Below are 22,775 nucleotides of genomic sequence, written 5' to 3' on the forward strand. Positions count from 1 at the left end.
GGTACTTGCTGCCAAAGGGAGAGAAAATTAGAGGGGTCAATAGTTTTTCGATGCCATATGTTCTTCGCTGCTACGCTTGATGTTCACATCCGATGAGAGTAGTTGTTAGGTTGTGAGTTTGAGAGTCGCTCAAAACTCTATTTTATGAAATTATGCTACTTTGTGACTTTATTTGCTTCGGATATGGACATGTATTCATGGTTATAGTTTTAGCTTGTCATATTCTGTGTTTAAATTATTTTATATCCATATGATCTGCTGTAGAAATCTAATTGCTACCTGACTGACATAGTCAGGACGGCAGTGCCGCCCTATGGGGCCGGCAGTGCCGCCCTCTGCTGTATCAGCCAGAATCTTGTGTGCTTAAACTAATAAAACCTATCATATGCATCAATTTTATTCCTATGACACTTAGTTCAGCACCCCACAACAGGTATGGATGTAGGGGGAGGTTCCCATCACACCTAAAATGTGAATCATGGTCTTTCATGCTAATTTGAGAATTCAAAACTTTATTCACATATTTAGGGGGAGGCTCCTACACCCATGGTTTGAAAATCTCAGTTTAGATTTCATATCATTTGTAAGCTCTAATTGGGTTGTCATCAATTACCAAAAAGGGGGAGATTATAAGTACAATCAAGCCCTATTGTGGGTTTTGGTATTGATGACCACCAAATTACAGGACTAATAAGATTTATCGAGATGACGAGTAGGGAATCAAAGAATGAGGATGATGTACAGGTTGCAGGTGTCCTAATTACAAAAGGTGGCCAGACCTAACTCAAAGGAGGTTTAAATTCTTTTATGTTTTGAATTTGAGTTTAGGGAAAGCCGTACTATTAAGAGGGATTTTAGGACAGTTGGTCAACTATTGAATCAGATGCTCAATTTCATAGATCTACATCCTCCCACCTAGTCAAAATAGCCAGCCAAATTTGACATCACATTACCTATTTTGGCTAGGGCAGCAGTGCCGCCCTTAACTGACCGTTGGGCTCGAAGGGTATTTATACCCTTCAGGCCCGGCCCACAACGGTCATCTTCTCCACTGAGTCATTCAGCTCGAAACAAGACAGAACCAAAGCTCACTTCTCTCCTCCATTGTTGCTCCTCCATCCCTCAAGCTAATCCTTGATTCCAACCATCAAAACTTAAGAGAAAAGGCAGCAAAACTCGATTGGAAAGAAGATCCACTGATTCCCAAAGTCTAAGAGCATTTGGTTCACATTTGGTCGGCGGTTCTAGTGTTTGTTACTCTTGGAGCTTGCTCCTAGCCGGCTAGGCGTCACCCTTGTGCTTACCAACTTGTGTGGCAGCCTTGGGAGGTTTGTAACCTCATTCAAAAGCTAAGAAATCACCCCTCACTTTAAGAGTTCACTCTCTTGATTTGAGAACGAGGGTAAGGCAAGCCTTCGTGGCAAGCTCAAGCCTTTTGTGGCTTCCTCAACAACGTGGACTTAGGCAAACCTTAGTGGTGAGCTGAACCACAGGATAAATCTTGTGTCTCACGTGCTTCATCTTTACTATACTTGCAATTCATCTTTTTACTAGATGTTGCTAGGGTTTAGTTGCTCGATTCATTGTTGAGTGAAGTTTCTGTGGTATCCAGTCTTCGAACTGGATCTTGGCTTTATATTGGGTATCCAGTCTTCGAACTATATCTTGGCTTTATATTGCAGGATTAAGCAACTAGTGGGGTCAGGTTTATATCTGTTAAATCTCAACTATGTTAGATTATTTTTCATAGAGCGGCAGTGCCGCCCTGTAAGGCCGGCAGTGCCACCCTCTGTTCTAATAGAGTTTTGAGTTGAATTTTTACAGGCCTATTCACCCCCTCTAGGCCTTCTTTATCTTCCTGTAGATCTTACATAGTGTCTTGCAGAGTACATAACTGATGCAACCGTGTATTGATGAACACTTAGCTATCACTATGGCGGAGAGAAATGGCCGTTAGGATGATTGGGTTATGAAACAACATAAGCAACGACTAACTATATGGTTGAAGGACCAAAACATACCGCCTGGAGAAACCATAGACTCTATTACCATTAGTAGGTTGGCGGAGGGGCCATCGAGACAAGTGACATCTTGAAATGCTTATGACATCAATGGGTATACATACTATATCCATGCAAAGGATAGTAAATATGTGAACCAAAATAGCGGCGTTTGAATAGAGGCTCTTGATGGATTGGGGTGAAAAATCCAATACTTTTGCATCATTGAAGAGATATGGGAACTTGACTATGGAAGGGATATAACGGTGGCCCTGTTTCGATGCCACTGGATCAAACAACTCCAACTGAATGAGATCGGATTGAGAGTCCTGGACCTCGAGAATCTTGGCAACCAAGATGACTCTTGGGTGCTGGCTTCACATGTCGCACAAGTTTTCTTTATGTCTGACCCACAAAGTAACCTCCCCCCCGAAGAAGAAGACAAAGCATGTGGTTGCCTCTGGGAAACAACACATTATTGGAGTTGATGGCATGGACGATGTTGAAGCTTACAATAACTATGATAAGATGCTGCTATTCATAGACTTTCCTAAGAAGATCAGTGTTGTGGAAAAGAACCTACCCAAAGACATATTGCCACAGGAACGAAACGGTGTCAAGGGGAAAGTCGTTATAGCGGGCTATCTAGTTGTTTAACGTGGAGTGTTTGTGTTAGTGTGTGTTTGTAAGACTTCATTTATGCATGCGTGTGAGACTATATATTTATGTATGTGTGTAAGACTACATATTGTTCAAATTTTGTCAAATAAAAAGATGACCAAAATAAAAGTTGTATATAGTGATGTGTTCAACAACTTTTATTTTCATCACCTTTACAACTAAAATCATTTATTGGTTGAAAATCAGGTTTGAAGCTGTCATTTTCTGAAATTCAAAATTTGAATTGTTCAAAATTAGTGACAAATATAGATGACTAGACTAAAATGATAGAGCATGATTTTAGAAAATTTTAGAAAAAAAATCATCACATTTGGAGTTAGTATGAGGGAGAAAAACTAGTTACAAGTTTCAGCCACAGATTAAAAAGAGAAATCACACTTGTTCATCATTGATCATCATGAACAGTTATGATTTTTTTAATCTCTGGGTAAAATTCGTAACTAGTCTTTCTCCCTCAGACTAACTCCAAATGTGATAATTTTTTTCTATAATTTTCTAAAATTAAGCCCTATCAAGTTACTGTGTTGATTTGGTCATTCTTTTCATTTGACAAAGTTTGAGCACTTTAAATTTTCAAATTTAAAAAAATAACAAGTTCGAACGATATTTTCAACCATTAAATGATTTCAGCCAAAAAAGTGATGAATACCAAAGCTGTATAACTCATCAAGATCTACAACTTTTATTTTGATTATTTCTTCATCTGACAAAGTGATAGTAAACATTGTTCACAAATCAACATGTTTCTCGTATAGTTCATGAAATTATGAGTCATATATGAATATGTGTACAATGTTTACTAATACTTTGTCACATGAAGAAGTGACCAAAATAAAAGTTGTAGATAGTGATGAGTTCAATAACTTTTATGTTCACGACTTTTATTGTTGAAATCATTTAAGGTTTCAAAATCCTGTTTGAAGTTGCCATTTATTCAAATTCAAAATTTCAACTATTCAAATTTGGTCAAATGAAAATATGATAAAAATAAAAGTTGTACATATTGATGAGTTCTACAACTTTGGTATTCATGAGTTTTTTAGCTGAAATCATTTACTCTGTCAAAATATTGTTTCAAGTTGAAATTGTTTGAATTTCAAATTTTGAATCGTTCAAACAAAGTCACATGACAAGATGACCAAAATAAAAGTTGTACATGTTGATAAGTTATACAACTTTTATGTTTACAACATTTTCATTTTATTTCATTTAATGTCATAAAATTATAGTCAAAGTTTTAAAATTCAAATTTTTAATTTTTGTTTTTTTGTTTTCTATATTGTTTTGACAACAATTGTTTTATATATATTTCTGCATATATAGAATAATACAAAATATTATATTTGTGCATATATATAATTTTTTTATATTACTTTGTGTTTTTGTGACATAAAAAATACAGAATTAATAATTTAATAAAATAGAAAATATTTGTAGGGGCGGCTGGATCAGGAACCGCCCCCTACAAATGCATTTGTAGGGGCGGCTGGATCAGGAACCGCCCCTACAAATCGTCCTGAGTATAAAAAAAGGGTGCACGGTTGAAAATGTGTTGGACGCTCTCTTCTTCCTCCCGACGCCGTCAGGCTGCCCACTTTTTTTCCCGGCGCCCCACCGCCGCCGCCTCCTGGACCTCTCCCAACGCCCGCGCCCCCTCTCCGCACCCCCGGACCTCTCCCGACGCCCGCGGCCCCTCTTCGCACCTGCGCCCCCCATCTCCATGGTGGCTAGGGTTTTAGAGCCCCCGACCGGCGGTGCTAGGGTTTTAGAGCCCCCGGCCGCCGCCTCCTCCCCATCTCCGTGCCATCCACATCCACGACCTTGAGGTGCTGTGGGCCTACTCCCCGCCCTCCCATGGCCCAGGTGCGTCTACGTCCGTGCTCCCTCCCACGGCGAGCGGCCATGGTGCCCGAGCTCTCCGGCGTCCGCACTCCTCCCTGGTGTCCACACCTCCAACGGCAGGTGGCCCGGCTACCCATGGTCTCTGGCGTCCGCTCACCTCCACTGGCATCCGTGCTCCTCCATAGCTTGCCCTACATCTGACAGGTAATTTGGATCCACCACTGCTGCTGCTCGCTGCTTGCTGCTCCATCACTTGCTCCTGATGCTTTACTCAATGTGCATTGCCTTGGATTGCCTGTTGTTCCATGGTATTCCGATCACTGTCATACGGGTGTGCCTGTTGTTGGGTTTAGCGAGTCTACATTCTATCCAGACCATTTAGAATTACATTTAGGGCACAAAATGTTGCCCTGCTGGTGTTTTGAGGACTGATTAATATTACTTTTAAGACCTGACTATTATTGTAGGGTTGCTCTATTTGTGAATGCTTATGTGCCTTGATTTGTCAATGCAATCCTAGTAGCTCATGAGAAGGCAGCTATGACATTGTATAGACCAACCTCTTTTGGCTTGCTTGACAGATAAATTTTCCACCAAATTATGGGTTAGCAGCTAAACAATTATGTGTCTTAGCTTTAGAAAAATTACATTAGCATGTTTCTGTGAGTTGTCATCTTGACTAATTGTTGTCGCCTTTTAGAAGATGCATTATCAAAGGCTATTTAGTTGATGGTGTGTTGTGTTTCATGCATTGATTTCAAGATGAAAGGTCAATCTCGTTTTAAGACTAGATTACCTGTTTTGTAGCTTATATTTTACTTTACTAGATTGCAGTTTTATGCTTATTTATGGGTTGGGAATGGCTGTTTTCTTTTATTTTTTGGGAATGGTCTTAGCAATGTTGCAGTGTCTTACTACATATGTTTTGGAGCAAATGAGTTTACGATGCCACGCTTTCATAGTTTCAGCCATGTGTAGGGTTAACTTATATGCTAATATTACTATTTTTACATCCTAGGACTCAATGTAATTTTTTCCAAATCATAGTGTAGTTTTAGTATTTTTTGTTGGTGTAAGTTTTTGTTTTTGAGTTTTATGAATTGTGCTTAGGTGTGATCAACCTTATGCAATGAAAGATAGCTGATTTGTGTTCTTTTGCATATTCTCTACTGCTTATTCTTTATTTTTTCTTTTTTTGATATTTTTTTGTGCTATCTGAACTGTGGTTGAGAAGATCAATAATAAATGGAAATCTGTTATTTGAGAGGTTGATATGTGATCACATAAGTCCCTGTAATTTTTGCTCCTTTGCTGATGTTCACTTTTTTTGAAACATAATTGCTGATGTTCACTGAATGAGAGAAATTACTAAGAACATGAAATTTCGGTCTCTTTACCTCAATCATTGCTCATTAAAGTAATTTTTTTGTGGAATCTTTCTGCTGCATCACACTGTCTGATTGTGACACACTGATTCAGCTTCCTTGCATTGTCATATCTACCTTAGCCAGTTAGCATTATGGACAGTGAGTCAATTTGTAGTGCTGCACTGTATTCACATGTGTCTGATTTTAACATATTTCTGTTGCCTCATTGTCTTTCGGCATTGTGGTCAGTTTGGAATGGGCTTTCCTTGAATGTCATGACATTTAATATGCGTTCAAACCTTGAGCATAACTTCTAACCCATTCATCAAGTCTTTACCTCCATACACGACACTGAGAAAAATGGCCAAGAAAAAGCTATTGCTCAAACATAAAAAAAAACAAGAGAAAAATGACTTAGTAAACAAGTTTCTCGTAATATTGGTTGAACAAAATGTAAACGCTAAGAAGCATATAGAAACTGAATGTATCTCCTCTTTTGCATGAGTGATCGATTTCATAGTATGAATGCTGAAGGTTTCTGGCTCACAATGATGTGTCATGGCACAATGATGTGTCATGAAAGCAAGCTATACAATAATCTGTAGCCTTTTTTGGTCTCTGATTACATTTGAGTATTACTTTTGGAACCTAAATTCAATGTAGCCATATCAACAATAGAAGTTTTCAGGATTTTATTTGTGCAATGTTTCCATCCAGTCTCTTGAAAAGGAACTATTGATTAACAAGCCATAGATGATAGATATTGTTTCAAAAAATAATTGAAATAAGTTAGCATGCCTTATGATTTTGGTGTCTTATTTTTTTATTGGTGAATTATATCTAGGAGAAGAACCAAATGTTTTTTGTATTTTCATCCTGTATGTTGAGTTTAACTGTGCCCTTAACTAAACTATATTGTTTCTTTTACATGTTAGGCTCTCCCAGTGCACTGTTTAATATACATTAAATGAGTGTTTTTGTGACATAGCATAGAGTTAAGGAAGAAAGAGAATAAAGATGTATCTTCATAGAGATACAACTTGGGCTCGATATTCAAGACTAAGAAACCATGTTTGTTTGGACCTATTGTGATATATATATATATATATATATATATATATATATATATATATATATATATATATATATATATATATATATAAATAAAGCACATGCAACAATTAATCGGTTTCTCAATTTTGTTGTATTTGTTTTCTTTTGGGTAGTGCAGCAGCATGTGTTAAGTTTTGTTAATTATCATATTTTGATCTAGCAAATGGGTTGGTTATAGAGTTATCTAAGTGGCTGCTGCTCTTAACTTCAGTTCAGTTATCGATTGAGTTCTCCGTATTTTGACTGAAATGTGGCAATCCAGCTTTTGATCTGCAGATCAAAATCTGGTAACTAAAATGTGAAAATCTGGTTGATAGACAAAGTCCTCTCTAGCTGCTGGCTCAACTTGGCTCAACTGCTGGCTTCTACTTCTATACTACTGTCCTACTACTACTTCTACTACTACTACTACACTACTACTACTACTACTACTACTACTACTACTACTACTACTACTGCTACTACTACTACTACTACTACTACTACTACTGTTCTACTACTACTCTATACTACTCTAGTGTTGGCTGCTGCTCTGCCTTCTTCCCTATACTACTAAGTGGCTCATGCTATACTACTATCCTACTACTCCTCTACTACTCTCAACTGCACTACTAAGTGGCTCTGCTCGTGTACTACTCCTACTATACTACTGTTCTACTACTACTCAACTACTCTCTACTGAACTACTACTACTCTACTTGCTACTGCTAGCTACTCCTACTACTACTAGTTGGCTGCTACTCTACTCTCTTCCCTAGCTGCTGGCTGCTACTCTACTCACTTCCCTATACTACTAAGTGGCTGCTACTAAGTGGCTCACTTCTACTACTCTATCTACGACTACTACTGTATCTAAGTGGCTGCTGCTCTTAACTACTGGCTGCTACACTTCTCTACTCCTCTACTATTACTCTATCTACTATTACTCCTCTACTCTAATCCATTATTTACCACATCTAAGTTACCAGATTTTGATCTACAGGGGTCTTCCAACCATGTGGCAGTAGTCAACTCCTATCCTCTATGTTTGGGAAGCAACAGCTGCTTTTTACACCTTTTCCTCTCTATGTTTGTTAAGTAGCTATTGCCTTTTTTTTGCCAAATCTCCCCTCTCCTCTCCTCTCCATTGTTTTGCCGATGATGAAATTGTCTAAGTCTATACATTATATGGAATATGAGCTAATGATCAAGAACTTGTGAGGAACTTGGCATCATTAGAAGCTGCCCCTACATTACCTTCTCCTCTCTTCTCTGTTATGATGCCTTGATGCTCCAAGTTCAAGATCAAATGATGATTGACATGTTTCTAAGGCTTCTACTACTGCTACTACTCGTTTTTTTGATATATTGTTGTTTTATAGGACTACTTTGGTTTATAGACCTTTTTGATTTCTTATACCTTCTCGCGTACCTAAAGCACACTTTCTTGCATCTATTAGAACAAAGCGCGAAATAATGTCGCGGACACCAGACAGTGCAGCCCGATGCCCCGAGCATGATGAGCAGCCAACCTATGAGGAGCAAGCACTAGAGGACTAGCTTACTCAGGAGCAGTTCGATAACGAGGTAGAAAAGGATCTAGAAGCGATGCTTACTCAGGAGCAGTGTGACGAGGAGGAAGGGGGAGCAGGAGAGGCTGCTGAAGGCAAAGAAGTTGATGATGATGATGATGAGAACTCAGAAGAGGGATATGTAAGTCTCGAGGATCCTTTCCCACATGAAGCTAGAAGGTGGCCAACGGAGGACGATTTGGACAAGGATTTTGACCCGAACGAGGAGGTAGGGAAAAAGCCTTAGCTTGTCAATTTTGATAAAGCTTTGGCTGTGTTACCTCTGCTAACACTTTGACCTGTCGTATATACAAGTCCCTCCTGAAACTCAGAAAAGACGACATCGATGTCCGCGATGTCTCGCTGGACAAGACGGAGTAGAGGAAAGGAGAGCAGAGGCAACAGCCACAGAGATGGATCACGATGCCTCTGCTCCACAACCTCAAGACACAACCATGACTACCAAGCCTAAGAGGAAATGAGGGGATAGAAAAGCAAATTGATATCCAAATAAGGCATGCTATGTGATAACGGAGGTCGAGCCAGCAGGGGAGATCCTTGAGCCGAAGGAATTAAGGGGACGATTCTGTAATGCGATCGGGGCCCTAGTAAGAGATAAATTGAACCCAGCAATCCCTAACTAGAAAGAGGTACTAGAGAACAAAAAGGATAAACTATGAGATAGGCAGCTGAAGCTCAATTTTAGATTTCCGGAGGGTAAGGACGAACTGGTAAAAAATGCTTTTAGGATGATGGGAGGGTCATTCTGATGTTGGAGGTCAGAGCTCAACAAGAAGTATATCCAAAAGGGGTTAACTCCCTTCAATGAGTTCGGCAACATAACTCCTAGTCAATGGGAGGAGCTCATGGCTCAGAAGACTTCACCGGAGGCATTGGAGCTCAGTGCCCGTAACACCGAGCTGGTGAAGAGGAACAAACACCACCTTGATCTAGGCCCCAGTGGATACTATACCAAGGAAGAGCAGTTTAGGAAGATGGACGAAGAGGCCGCAGCTGCTGGGAATATCGATGTGACAAATTTGAAGGTACGCTCAAGGAATTGGATATATGCGAGGAGAACAGAATCATCCGGCGGTAATCTTAAGTTTGATAAGCCAGAGACCCAAGAGGCAGTATCAAAGATACTGAAATATGCTAAAGACAAGGAGAAGAGCTCATTCAATCCTTCCAGAGAGAGGGACGAGCTTAGACTTGGCTTGGGAACTAAGGAGCACACAGGCTGCACTAGGGGGCTAGGGAAAAGCACAACCTAGAAGCAAGGATTTGAAGAGGACAGACACATGTACAAGAAACATGGTAGAGATCGGGAGACTAATCTTGAGCTCCAAGTAAAGGCTCTAGTTGTGAAGGCATTGGAGGAGCAAGGACTGTCTATGGAGCCACGGATATTAATGACGCCACTGGGAGAACTGGTATTAGTTGATAGCCCTCCAAAAGTTCCTAGCAGCCAAGGTTCCACTGCAGCCACAACCCCTGTCGATCGCATATGTGAACCAACTAGTTGCACCTTGGTGTTTCTCAGCGGCAGGCAGAACACTATGATGGAGGTGGCAACAGGTGTGGCACATTCTCCCGGTGGCTTACACCACAATAATAAGATATCGCCAGACTACACTAGGGTCGAGGTGCATACCGTGAAGCCCGAGTTCATGCAGTGGAGGATAGACTACACAACTCCCGTGGGGCTGGTGTTACTCGGAGATGTTATGGGGCAGTTCATCCTCTGGCACAAACAGGACATTATATTAACTGCTTCTTCGCCGCATCCCCCTCACCCAAATTTGGAGCGAGTTGTTGAGGTCAGGGAGATATTTTCACCGTCTTGTGACCACCACATTCCTAAGATGCCACATTCTTCCCCCGCCTCCTAGCGAGCATGTGCCTGATGAGATGCCACAACCTTCTCCAGCTCGTACCGAGCAAGTGCATGATGAGATACCACAGTCTTCTCAACAAGCACAACCAATACATGAACAACGAGTGCCTACTGAAGAAGGTGATGCACAAGAAGATGAGGACGTGCCTGAATGAGAACTTCGAAAGAAGCATCCAATCACCATAAGGCCAGTTTATGTTCTGATGAAAGACGTCTCGTTGGTGTCCAAGTGGTATTCCCATGACCAGTTCAAGCCTGAGAACCAAGTTAAAAAAAGTCCCATCACAGGGTTCTAAGGAGGCCGTCACTAGCAAACTCCACCAAATTGCAGAGCAGTATCCAAATGTTGATGCCATCAAATGGTCAAAGGATTGCCCAAAAACATATGAAAGAGGCAAGCCCTTCCTACCAAACTGGGACATCCAGTGCCTACCACTTGGAATGAGAAGGTTCCATGATTGGTACTTGCATGTTCTCCCAACAAGCATAGACCTCATACAAGCATGCGTCCCCACTGGCACATTTGGAAGCCCATCCTAGAAAATTGTCTTTGACTTCAATGGCATGCAGACATACTTTCACCTGGGAGCAATGGAGATGAATCTAATTCGCACGTGGTGCCTATAAGTCCTTGTCCTCCTGATATGATATGAATGTAATCTTTGAATTTTGTTGTAACTAACCCACGCTGTGATTTGTAGAATGCAAGTGCACATTGTCAAACAAATGCCAAGTGTGAAAGCCGGGTATATCGACCCTCAAGCTATAGCCCAAACAAATTTTAATTACCCTAAACAATGGAAACTGGATGCCAAAGAGCTAGCCGCTGCAAAGACTCTTCGGGAGAAAGAGCACATCCGTACGACGAAACTAAGGAAAGAGTCTCTTAAGGTTGCGGCATACATTGCCCTGGCTTTCAAAATTATCCAACAGCACTCTACTATATGGCTACCATACAGCTTCGAGTAAGTTCAACTCTATACTTAAAGCTTTGTTTGTTATATTTTATTCGATGCAAAAGAGCTTATCTAGTTCTATGATTAAATCCATGCAGCAACCACTGGATTTGTATAACCGTTGATGTCGGTAGGAGCATGGCATGGATCTTTGATTCAATAGATAGGGACCCGGTGACATACAAAGACTTCATATCGATTCTCAAGACGTATACATATCGACAATCCTCGTTACCTTATATGTTTGTATACATACTTGTAACGTTCATTTTTGGATACTAACAAGTTGTATTTGCTAAAATAATTCGAACAGGGCATTTAGGTTCTATGTCACTAACCATCACGGAAGACATGATCCAACAAGGAAGGAAAAGCTGGCTATAAAAACACTATGTGTGGTAAGTGTAACTTACTTCTTCAGTACTCCATTATATGGCTGTCAAAAGCATTACTTAACATTTTCATATGCAAAACACAGAGTGCCCCAAGCAAAAGCTTGGGAGTGTACATTGTGGATACTATATATGTTCTATGATGAGTAACACCGGTGCCTATAGGAGACACCCCTTAAGGGTAAGTTTGAACCTCTTCACCCATAGTATAAAAACTTCGTACATGGTATGAAATAATAAACCAAAATTTGTTCTCTTGTAGTGGAAAGAAGAGAGAAATTAAAAGAGACCCATACAAGGATGACCAACTCTTAGAGCTCGTTGGCGAACTTTGCAACTTTATATTGGAACATATTGTACACGTCAAAGGTGCCTACCATGACCGAGAGTCTAACTTAAGTTGAAATCCTCAGTACCAATATCTTCGTGAGACTGAAAGGCTAGCTCTAGGACGTTGATAACAATGTGTATGGAATTTGACATTGGTTTTAGCTTGTGAATTATGTCTATTTAATGATGGATTGTATATATTCTTGTGAATTGAACTTGTAATTGTAGTTTATATAATACTCTTGTGCTTGTAGTCTAAGGGGTTTGGAACGCTGATCGCGGGGCATTTGGCAACGCGAACACGGTTTGAAAACGTTGGTCGCGGGGCGTTCGGCAACGCGAACGTGGTTCGGAACGTTGGTCGCGGGGCGTTCGGCAACGCGAACGCTGGATGGAATACGCGAAAACAGTGTCCGGGTCGAATTTGAATTGTAAATTTGATTTTTTTTATGGGAAAATGTACTGTTGGGGCGGTTCTAGATTGAACCGCCCCTACAAACAGGTATTATAGGGGCGGCTGGTACTACAGCCACCCCTACAAATCTATTTGTAGGGATAGCCTGAGAACCGCCCTTATAAATGCATGATTTGTAGAGACGGTTTAGTAGGGGTGGCTGGCCAAACCGCCCCTACACAGGGTTACAAGCCGCCCCTAAAAAACGTTTCTGTAGTAGTGGTGGTTACGCAACACAGCACCCACTGCACCCATTGCCTGTGAAAGCCCAGCTTCAAAATAACTCCCCGCACCTCCCAAAAAAAATCCCAATCGACACAGTCGCACGCCTTCAATAAGTCCATCGTATAAGCACAAAAACATTTATCTGCCCTGTTCCACTGCTGTATGGAGTGGATACACTCGAATGCAATAATTGCATTATCTGTAATCAACCATCCCGGCACAAAGGCTTGATGATGAATTGTTATTAGAAAGTTCAGATTTTAACTATTTCTTATGAAATGGATTTTGGCCAGTTGTTTTCCTTGAAGCTAATAAGTTGTAGATTGGAAAATTAATTTGTTTTAAATTAGACAAGAAATGAATGTGCAAGATTGTTGTATCAGAAATCAGTAGACTATTAGTACCTCAGTGACCTTGCTTATCAATACCCAAAATGAAACTACAATACTCCTTTATGACTTGAGGGAGTAATCGTGATTAATCAATACTGTATAGATGTTTAAGTCAGTTACTTTTCTCTTGGAGACACTTCAGACATGTGTATTTACCTTTATCTTGCAATTTGTTATATATAGATGGAACGGACTCACAACGACAGAATAATGATGAGGTACATGAACATCTTCCTCTCCTATCTGGTTCAATATACGAGCTTATTCTTCCTACAGCATGAATTACTAAAGGTTTCTGTTATAGTATAGAAAATTTCTAAGAATTATTAGTTTTGTCCTAAGTCGAACTTATGTAACTTCGACGATGTTTATAAAAAAAATACACCAACATCTACAACATCAAATTAATTTTTATTAAATCCACCATGAAATATGTCTTGATAGTGCATTTATTTGTTATTGTAGATGTTAATATATTTTTCTATAAATTTGATCCAATTTAGAGAAGTTTGATTTAAGACAAAATTTAGTCATAACTAATGGTGGTCAAGCCCCAATTAGGTTGCCTTTTTACCTTTCCTAATCAGCTGGTCATCACTTTTTTCATTTCCAATCAGTAGAAATGTTGAATTAACAGTTTTAGAATTGTTGAGCCAACAATCTCAGAACCGTTGAATCAACAAAAAAGTTGACTCATCAAATAAAAATGTTGAGTTAAAACTAAAATGTTGAAGCAACATTTCTTGTAGTAGAACGTTTGTTAAAAGAATTTGAATCAACAAAAAAGGTTGACTCAACAAATAAAAATGTTGAAGCAACATTTCTTTGAAAATTGATAAATTGACAAGAATATCTAGAAAAATATTAAACCAATAAAAATGTTGAGTTAGCAAGAACATGTTGAAGCAACATTTCTTGTAAGAAAATGTTGAATTATAATTTCTGTTAAAAATGTTGAGTGAAATGAATATTACTTATCAGAATAAAACGTTGAGCTAGCCACAAAATATTGAAGCAACATTTCTTGTGAAAATTATTCAATCGACAAGCATGTTAAAGTTTTTTTTGCTTCTAAAATAATAAGAGAAATGAATAAATGGAAAGAGATGTAGAAAGAGCCTAAAAAGGAAAGAGGTGGGAATTCTTAGTTAATTAACAACCAAAAAAGACTAAAACCAAAAGAAGTGGGAAGAAAACCTAAAGAAGGAAAGAGTTCGTAAGAAAGCCATAAAAAGGAAAGAGGTAGGAAGAAAACACTTAAAAAGGAAAGATGCCGAAGAAAAAGAAACAATAAATTTGTTCGCTGCTGGAGATAGACTTTCCCACCCGTTTTATTCTAGCAAACCGGAAAACAGTAAATTTGTTCTAGGAGCTCAAACTACAGTCGTAAACATACAATTTTGCTCAGTTGTGGCCCCGCGGTAGTAATCTTAGTTCAAAAACGGGTGCGTAACTGTAAATAGACTAAATTCTTGCCGGCGGCCCAACCATACATATTTTTTTATTCCGGTGAGCCACGTACGAGTAAAATTGTGCAAGATGTTTGTATGCAACCAGAGACGTAATTTTTTTTATCCATGCAAATGTATTTTTCTGTGGTAATCACACAATACCGTAAGAACAACACTTTAAAAACACGACGGGCTACCAGCGATACCCATTCTTTTTATTCTGGCGAGCCACACAGGGGTAATGTTAATGAGTGTCGCAAATTTTTTTATTTCGATGAGCCACACAGGAGTAAAATTATATAAGATGTTTGTATGCAAGCAGACATGCAGCAGTAAAATATTGATTCGACGACCTTAAAAAGGATTATCCTTCAAACGTCACACCTTCGGATGGTAATACGGAGCAGATAACTATTGTTTTGAAACAACTGTTACATGGCGCAATACCAAACCTCCTATATAGCTTGAGCCAACGACGTGGCACACATTTTGACAACAAATTCATAAAGGTGGTATCATGTACAAATTATTCAATGTACAGAACCATAACTAATAATTAATCCTCTCAAAGTCGAGCTTGGTTGACAATACGAAAACATATGACTAACATGATGCAAGCTGATCACACATCACACAAAATCACAATGGTACTACCACTATTCAATTAAATATTCATCCAGCACTAGGGAAACCAAATTAAAGTGTTGTCAGGCTGCTGTAGGATGATCTTAGGCACATTGTCATGTAGTGTTGTACTCTGTTTACAGACCCGCTAGCTCATACCCTTCACTTCAATGGTCATGTGAATCTGCTTGCCTGGTAAACTGGTGAAGAAAAGAGTAATCTTAGATAACAAAATGAAACACAAGTTATAGTGCCCATAGGCATATAATGGAATGCTCTGGACATGGTCGACCAGAACAAGCGATATTGTCAGCAAGAAAAGGGGGGGGGGGGGGGGGGGGGGGGGGGGTAGTTTTCCTTGTAATTCACCCAGATGGATTTTAGGAGAAAAATTTGGGAAGACCACCATGAGCATATGCAAAGAATGAAACTAAGTACAAACAAAAAAAAACAAGTTCAGAACACAGGATGTTTTAGCACTCTTTTGCAAACAAAAAATTGAATTCCAACAAATGTCAACAGCAGAGTGAATGTATAAAACTATAAACTAGAAAATGATCAACATAGGGGGAGGGGGGCAATAGTTATCCGTATTTCGCCGAAGAACCAGTAGTTAAATTCCTTCACATGCTTATACAGCTGCAGCAAAAAAAGTAATGCATTATTAATTAACTGGTCAAATATAACTAAGGGCTCGTTTGGATCCTTTCACTTTGGAGGAATTGAAATTTACTTTATGGACTAGGCAATTTGGCTTGGAATTTGATAATCCATAACTTTCCCAAATTTAGATATAAGCCTATCTTAAAGTCATGGGGTGAGAGATAGAATTTGATTCCATAGATCCCTATGCTATGTTTCTACTCTGCAATTTATATCACGCTCTTCGGCTCGCTCCCTTGCAACATAAATGCAGCACATAAGTATCTCCCACATATGGTCAACAGTACTACACAAATATACTCCACATGCAGCCATATTAATGTAATTGATCTGTCTAAATTGTGATTATTAGAATGGATTTCAATTCCAAGGATCCAAATGGGGCCTAAGGGTTTTGAAAAAAAAGGATTGGTGCTTCAAGTTTCACAGGTATTCATTAAGGTCTTCTAGGGCTGGATAAATAGCTCGTTGAGCTAGCTCGGTGGCTCATTTAAAAAATGCTCTGATTGAACTTATTTTTCTTTTAAAATAAAAATTAGTTGATTTTGAGTGACTTTTGACTTCGGCTCGGCACAATAAGCTCGGTTTGAAGTTGAGTCTCAAAGAAATCAGGAGAACATGATAAATAATATTATATCAATTTTGAAGAAAGCTCGAAAAAAGTGTAGTTGGCTCGTTATCCACTAGTCTTCGCATTACACTTTATTTTTAAAGATTGTTATGGAGTTTACCAACTCAAAAGATAACAGTAGATGGTACCGAAACATTAAATTAGTATCGCTATGTTGTTTGAAACCACGGATTTATTGTTTCAAATGGAACAAAATTCTTCTTCTATCATTAAAATCAGATCCATCACCAAGTGTATAATCTTTTCGAGTGTTTTTATTTTTCTTTTTTTGTGAAACATAGTATGAGTTTTTTCTTCAATGGACACTTGCCTACAGCACAATTGAACAAATGTAAGTAGAAATAAATGTTCTGATCATCATGTTGTATAGACATCACCTCACTTTTCTGAAAATTTGTTACTAATCCTAGCATCATTACGTACCAATATGGTAGAGAGAGAGAGAGAGAGAGAGAGAAGTTTATGACCCATTTGGAACATAGGAATTTTGCAAGAAATGCATCATCAGTTAAATTTTCTTGTGATCGAGGGAAAGAATAATGCATTTCAAGCGAGACTTACTTATCACTTATAAATGGTTTATTGTTGTGTTGTTTTTCTTTAAATTTATTAGTCTGGCAGGACGGGGGAAACAAACACAACCAACAATGCCGCCCACCATTTGAATCACTACGCCAGATTTGCACATCACTTCCGGCATCATCACTGCCGGATTTGTGAGAACCGGCAGTGATATACCTTCACTGCCGGTTATAAGCTTGAAAATGAGAAAATGATTGGGGCTGGGCTAAAACCGGCAGTGAAGCACCACATCACTGCCGGTTTGTGGCTTGAACCGGCAGTGTTTTGGTGGGCACACATTACTGTCGATTTAAGCCAAGAGCCGACAGTGATTGTGCTCTATCATTGTCGGTTCTAACCAAGAACCGACGGTGATAAGCCTACAACACAAAAAGGCTGCAGCCGTCCTCTCCTTCCTCCTCTCTTCCATCCCGAGAACAGAGGCGCGCGTTTGGACCCTTCCCTCCATTGTTGCGGCTGCTCTTCACCATGAAGCTAGTGCTTGAATTTTGAAGAATGGCTTGATCTTTTTGCTTTGAGGTTAGTAACAAACATCTACTCATTTGATTTTGTTGCTTAATTAGCTTCGTTTTGATGGCTACATTGCTTGATTCTCATTCTAGTTCTTTCTCCATTCTAGAGAGCACTTTTCCAATTGGACATTTGTGCAAGGCTCAAATTGTGGTGAATCCATCATCCAAAAGGTTGGTGTCTATGAACACATTTAAATTCCTAGCTAATTACTCCATGGTGGTCAAGATCATCAATGTTAGTATGTGATGCTATAATTAGTTCTTAGAAGTACAGTAGAATAGTTGTTCTTCGATATTGTGCAATAATTGTTTTTACTACGATTTTCAATTTACAGGGCCGGGGCTACCAATTTCAATTTTTCAATAATTAGTGTATAATAATATTTTCCAAAAATGGTACTTTCAAGCTACAATTGTTGTTCATGAAGCTCGATTTCTTATCAATTCTTTGTAATTACTGTCTCAGTATTTTTTTGTGCAGAGATGGATCGAGAGTGGATGCATCTGTTTTGAACGGACAAGCGGTACATGCATGGCGTCAGCCAGTTTATCACCGATGCCAAAGCCCATGCTGGGAATGGGAACCCTGTCTTCTGCCCATGCAAAGATTGCAAGAATCATAGGAACTTTCGTCAAATTGAGTCTATACGATCGCACTTGATTACCAGGGGGTTCATGTCAAACTATACGATATGGACTATGCATGGCGAGGTTGGTGTGAATGTTCTGTAGGAAAACGATGATGATGTGGACATGCCTGACGTAGCCATCCACGATGCTGACGAGGAACCCAGTGTCAATACGGAACCTATGACCATAGTTAATAATGTGTTTAGGAACACGCTAGCTGATGACACCGAGGATAACGATGGCATTTCTCAGCTGCTACGTAATGTAGAGACCAAATGTCTTAGTGAAAGACAGCTGAGAAAGCTAGAGAAAATGAGACAAGATGGGAAAACACCATTGTATAGGAATTGTCCAATGAGCAAACTAGAAGCCGATATCATGCTGTTAGAGTTCAAATCGACAAACGGATTGAGCGATAAAGGCTTCGATCAGTTGTTAGGTATAATAAGGAAAATGCTCCCAGAAAAAAATGAGTTGCCAGAAAAAACATACTTGGCCATGCAAATGATCTACCCCATCGGCCTCGAGGTTGAAAAAATCCACGCGTGTTCCAATGATTGCATATTGTACCATGGAGAAAAATACAAAGACTTGGACAAGTGCCCCAAGTGTGAAGCTCCACGGTACAAGGAAGGGCCATCATATGAGGGTACCAAGACTAGAGGAGGTCTCATAAAGGTCATTTGGTATTTCTCTATAGTTCCCTAGGTGTATAGGCTGTTTGCATGTGCAAAGTCAGCCAAGCTGTTGCGCTGGCATGGCGAAGAGCGTAAGAAAGATACAATGATGAGGCTCCCTGCTGATGGGCATGACTGGAGGACTGTCAATACTATATTCTATAAGGACATCGGTGGAGAGGTAAGGCATCTTTGGTTTGCTTTGAGCACAGATGGGATGAATCCTTTCGACCAGGTTAGAAGCAATCATAGCACCTGGCCAGTGACGCTCTGTATATACAACCTTCCACCTTGGGTCTATATGAAGCGGTCATACATCCAGATGCCACTACTGATCCAAGGGCCAAGATAGCCTGGGAATGACATCGATGTGTTTCTGGAACCAGTGATTGATGAACTAGTGGAGATGTTTGAAAATGGTGTGTCGGATGTTTGGGACGAGTACAAAAAGGAACATATCACGGTCAAGGGAGTACTTATCGCTACAATCACCGACCTACCAGGTCGAGGTTCATTGTCTAGAGAGAAGACAAAAGGCTATACTAGATGTGTCGAGTGCTTGGACGACACTGATGCGGTAAATCTGCCAAATAACTCAAAGATAGTTTATATGGGACACCGTAGGTTCCTACCTAAGGATCACCCTTACCATAGGAATAGAAAAGATTTTAACGATGCTATTGAGAAACGTTTAGCTCCAAAATATCGAGACGGGCCTGCGATACTTTGAGAACTCAACAAACTGGAGGTTGTCCTTGGGAAGGGGGACATTGCAGTAGCAGCGCCGGATGGGAGCGTTTGGAAGAAAAAATCAGTTTTCTAGAAACTACCTTACTGGCCATTTTTTAGTGTATGCCACTGTCTTGATCCCATGCACATCACTAAAAACGTGTGCGCTAACACTCTTAACACCTTGATGGACACCGGGGGGACATCAAAGGATTCACTAGCCACACGCCTGGACATGCAACACTTGGGAATCAGGAAGGAGCTGCATCCCATGGAGCTAGAGAATGGCCAGTTCAAACTTCCAGTTGTGTCATGGACATTGAAGAAGGAAGAAAAGCGTGCGCTTATTTCTTTCTTCAATGAACTCAAAGTCCCAATGGGCTGCTATGTGAACCCAAAGAGGCTAGTGAACATGAGAGAACTCAAGTTTAACTATGGCCCTATGAAGGCCCATGACTGTCATGTCATTATGACTTAGCTGCTCCCTGTTGCCCTACATGGTATCCTCCCCCCAAAGGTCCGCACCCCAATCATAAAGCTTTGCTCGTTCTTCAACGCGATCTCAAAAAAGGTCATTGATGTGTCCATGCTAGAGCCGCTGCAGCGGGACATAGCCGAAACTCTCGTTAGGCTTGAGATATATTTTCCGCCAACTTACTTTGATATCTCATTGCATCTGCTCATTCATCTTGTTGACCAAATTAGAGCCCTTGGCCCAATGTACCTACATCAGATGTTTCCGTTTGAAAGATTGATGAAAGTTTTTAGGAGGTATGTTAGGAACAGATTTAGGCTAGAAGGGGGCATGGTTGAAGGATGGTCAACGGAGGAGGCCATTGAGTTCTGCACATTATCTGGACATCAAAAGGGTCGGAGTTCCAGAATCTCATCATGAGGGAAGGCTACGTGACAAAGGAACGATTGGGGAGAAATCTGTTACAGTAGATGAACCTGTTTCTTTTAGACAGGCATAGTTTACTATTCTAAAGCAAGCCGAGGGTGTGATGCCATACATTGACGAGCACAGGCAATTGCTGTAAACTCTATATCCGAGCAGGTCATAGGCATGGCTGGATAAAAAACATAAGGAAGAATTTATCAGCTGGTTGCGACGTCGCTTGCTTGGAATAAAGTTGGGTAATCAACTAGATGCCTTAACCAAGGGGCCTTCGAGTACATATCTTAAGTACCAAGGGTATAAGATCAATGGATTCACATTTTACACAAAAAAGCAAGATGGAAAGAGCACATACCAAAATTGCGGTGTTCGTTTTGATGCTCACGATGAGAATGACAACGTGCAGGCGACATACTATGGTTTCATAGAGGAGATATGGGAGCTAGCCTACGGTCTGTTGAAGGAAGCTCTTTTTCGCTGACAGTGGGTCCGGCTCGAGGAAATCAACACTGACAGCGAAGGGTTCACTACCGTTGATCTCACTAAGACCGTATACAGAGATGACCCCTTCGTCCTTGCAAGAGATGTTATGCAATCTATGCAAGGGACAACAAGACAAAAGGAAGGCTAAAAGTAGTCCTAGAAGGGAAAAGGAAGATTATCGGTGTCGATGGAGTGACGGACGAAGAAGACTACAGTGGCTATCAGGAAATACATCTATTCGGGGCAAACGTACCCCTACCTATCCTTCAAGATGATGACAAACCTGCTTACATATGAATTGATCACAATGAGGCCCTCATTGTTGACGCACCTAAAGATAGTTAGATTATTGTTAACTATATAATCATTATGCAGACGTTGTATTAGTAATTCGTACTGAATATTTAATTTATATTTTGTGCGCATCTCTACAATTTAATTATTGACTATGTAATCAAATATTAAGATGATGTTCACAAACACTATTATTTGATAATTATAGACTATTAATTAATTATCATAGAATTAAATAATCAAGACACAAATTTTTGTGTTATTTTAGAATATAAACTAACTGCATTATTTCTATTAATAAATAAATAAAGAAAAGCAAACTAACCAAACTCCCTATCCTAGCTTAGCGGTTAAGGCCGCGCACTCTGTACTCTGAAACCCGCGCTCGAATCCCAGGTGGGCCAAACTTTTTTGATTTTACATTTATTATTTAGTAGTGCATTACGATGGAATAAAAGAAAAAAATAAAACCATTCTAACCGAACTCCCTATCCTAACTCAGCGGTTAAGGCCGCGCACTCTCGACCCCGTGACCCACGCTCGAATCTCAGGCGGCCAAACTTTTTATATTTTTTACAAAAAGGCTACGATGGCAGGCTCCAAACCGACAGTGTTTTTTATATTTTTTTACTAAAAGATGGCGGCAGGGCCCTTCACTGCTGGTTTTGGTTTTAAAACCGACAATGATAGCTTCTATCACAGTCAGTTTTAAAACCGGTAGTGATATCTTCTATCACTGTCGGTTTTTAAACTAAAACCGACAGTGATGTGTAGATGCTCCTCACATGCCAACAGTACTCCCGTGACCACAACAGTTGGAACACTGCTCCCACCTACCCCGACAACTTTAGTTTAGAAATAAAAATGTACCACGACTACTAGCCCCTATAAAATGGCCCTCGGCCAGGAGCTAGTCTCTCCATGCATGTTGGTTTCAGCCAGGCCTTATCAGCCATGATACAATATTTTCCTCTCATAACAAACCACAGATATCGTTATTCATCATAGTCCACAAAAATGGTGCACATATGTAAGGTCTTTGTTATCATATATGTAACTTATTTCTAATTTTTTGTAATTTTTTGATGTATTTCATTACTATCTAAATAAATATATCATTCTTGTTAAAACTTTCCCACCATAGTATCTAAATAAATATATCCTTTACATATATGCACCTTCACTGTCGGTTCTATTTAGAAACCGGCAGTGATAGCCACCTTCACTGTCGGTTCTATTTAAAAACCGACAGTGATGTCCATGCCCCCCTATATAAAACAAACTGTCGGCCCCATACATCGATCCCACCCACCCACAAACTCTCTCAGTCTCATTTCTCACGTTTCACTCTCACTTCTCAAGACATCCACTCTCTCTCTACGTGATTTGGTCATGGCTCCTG

The sequence above is a fragment of the Miscanthus floridulus genome, chromosome 8, assembly GCF_019320115.1.
Source record: "Miscanthus floridulus cultivar M001 chromosome 8, ASM1932011v1, whole genome shotgun sequence".
Lineage (NCBI taxonomy): Eukaryota > Viridiplantae > Streptophyta > Magnoliopsida > Poales > Poaceae > Miscanthus > Miscanthus floridulus.